The sequence below is a fragment of the Meleagris gallopavo genome, chromosome 6 (genome assembly GCF_000146605.3).
Source record: "Meleagris gallopavo isolate NT-WF06-2002-E0010 breed Aviagen turkey brand Nicholas breeding stock chromosome 6, Turkey_5.1, whole genome shotgun sequence".
Taxonomy (NCBI): Eukaryota; Metazoa; Chordata; class Aves; order Galliformes; family Phasianidae; genus Meleagris; species Meleagris gallopavo.
The window spans coordinates 35,252,710-35,254,812 of NC_015016.2; the positions used below are offsets into that span (position 1 = coordinate 35,252,710).

At 47.1% G+C, this 2,103-nt stretch overlaps 1 long non-coding RNA gene across 1 annotated transcript; it reads left to right on the forward strand.

Moving 5' to 3' along the window:
* Positions 1-6: 6 nt before the first annotated feature.
* Positions 7-1,715, forward strand: LOC116216757. Its single transcript, XR_004160146.1, has 2 exons — positions 7-156; positions 631-1,715. It is a non-coding gene; the product is annotated as an uncharacterized LOC116216757 (long non-coding RNA).
* The last annotated feature ends 388 nt before the right edge of the window (positions 1,716-2,103 follow it).

The following is a 2,103-nucleotide window of genomic DNA, read 5'->3' on the forward strand; positions in this document are numbered from 1 at the left end:
CGCCCTCCCAGCCCAGCGCAGCACCGCGCAGCAGCGCGCAGGTTGGCCCCGGTACAGTGCGGGACACAAAGGCACCGCTCGGCACTGCCCCACACTTAGCGCCCGGCCCCTCGCACCCCCTGGCTCTGCAGCACTTAGCAATGCCCACAGGGCTAGGTGAGAGCTCTCTGTTTGTTTGTTCGCTTGCTGGGGTGTGTGGCGGCTCGTTGGCAGGCTCTGAAAGGAAGGGAACAGGAGAAATGAAGCAACCACTCCTTCTAGAAAGCTGCTTCCTAGCAGGAAGCGCTCTTTGGGAAAGCGGTCAGTTTAGGGTTGATGGCTTCCCCCACTTTTAATTTTTTCCTTATTTATTTATTTATTTATTTATTTATTTATTTATTTACATTTGCCTTGATTGGGTCTTTAGGTTCACCCCATCCCCCCACCCCCCAAAAAGTACATATATTTAAAGCCCCCTCGTCCTGCAGGGTTTTGCTGGAAACCTTCCTAGCATGAATGTGCCAGGGTCAAGTCTGCACTGATTTTCATGGTGAATAGATTACATGCTTGCATTCATGTTCACTTCCGAAGCGCTCAGTGTCTTCCTTCCCTCCCTTACATATTAACCTCAAATACCCCGTGCGGCTCCAGCCAAGCCTCACCAGAGGTACTTAGCAATATTGGATTCCCAGAAAGCAGGTTCGCTTTCCTCACCGCCACCCCCGCCTCCCCGAACCATCGCCTGCCTATTTGCCACGCCAGAAAAGCCCTTTAAACTGCAGAGCACTGGGCTAAAAAGTGTTTGCTGATCTCTTCGCCTCCACACCGCCTCTAAACGCTCGGAAAACCGGTGGATGTAGGGCTGCCCCGCTTCGACAAATACTCCGGCTTTAATTGCCAGAAGCCCAGTTAAAATTATTTGACATACTGTTAACCCCTAGGAACAAACTCGCCGTCCCGAGATCCTTTCCTTTCTGCCTCGTACCGTCGCCGAAGGCTGAGACCCGGGGAGACCTATTTTAAAAACGTGGTTAAATTTTTACTATTGTTGCATGAAAGGGATGATATAGAAAGCGGATTGTACAGGGCAGAGACTAAAAAGTACTTCTCTGCCAATAAAAAATGCACACCCCACCGAACGAGCGCAGCCAAAGAAAACAGAGAAATACGCCAAAGAATACAGCACCTTTTGAGGCATGGACATCCCTCGGCTGTTGGGAAAAATAATAAAAGTTTTTTTGCTGTTCTGATGCTCGATTTCAGAAAAGAAACATTTGGGTTCCGGCTGGATTTAATCACAACAGAAAAACAGCGGCAAAAGGCTGTTGTGGTGTCGGTGCTCTGATGAAATCAGACGGAGCTCGAGGTCTGTGCCCCAATGGACAGGGGAGGCTGATGGAAGGGAGACCGAAATGCTGGAGAAATAATATTTGGATTTCCCCCCCAAACCCCCCTTTTCCTCTGCAGCGCCGTGGAAGTATTTATATATCCGGAGAAAGTTCTATAGTAAATTCTGGAGATCTTCGGTATTTAAATATCAACATCGATTTGTTTATTTATTGCTCAGCTTATCATAACTGACTCGATAACAAATCTAATCATGTTGCTTGCAGGAAAAAAATATTCTCATTATGTATTTTCCCTACGTTATAGTTAACTGAAGCATTTGAATTCGAGCTGTAAATTCAACATTATCAAGTAATTACTTTGTAGTGGAGTAAACTAATTTATTAGCATTAATGTTTATATGCCGTTTTCTTATTTTACAAGGGTTACCGTTCACAAATCAAACGCTCCGGACGTATCCCCGTAATGAACTCTTTATTTTGGTTTGCTGCGAGAACTTCTTATGCTCGCTGCGTGTCTGCGAGCTGAACTTGAAATTAGTGAATTAATCTTCAGGCTTGACGTGTTTGCTAGAAAGTGGATGGAAAGGGATCGCATGTCGTCAAAACCGCTAGCAGAAGACTGCATTGTCGTTTGGGGATTGTAAAAGCGCTTGGGGATTCTCCCTCTCCCTCTCCCCCCCCTCCTCTAACTTGGGGTGGGGGGTGTAAGAGCTCTGGTTGGCTTTTTCTTTAACGCATCTCATTTCTCCCCGGTTCTTCGGCTGGGAAGGGGGGG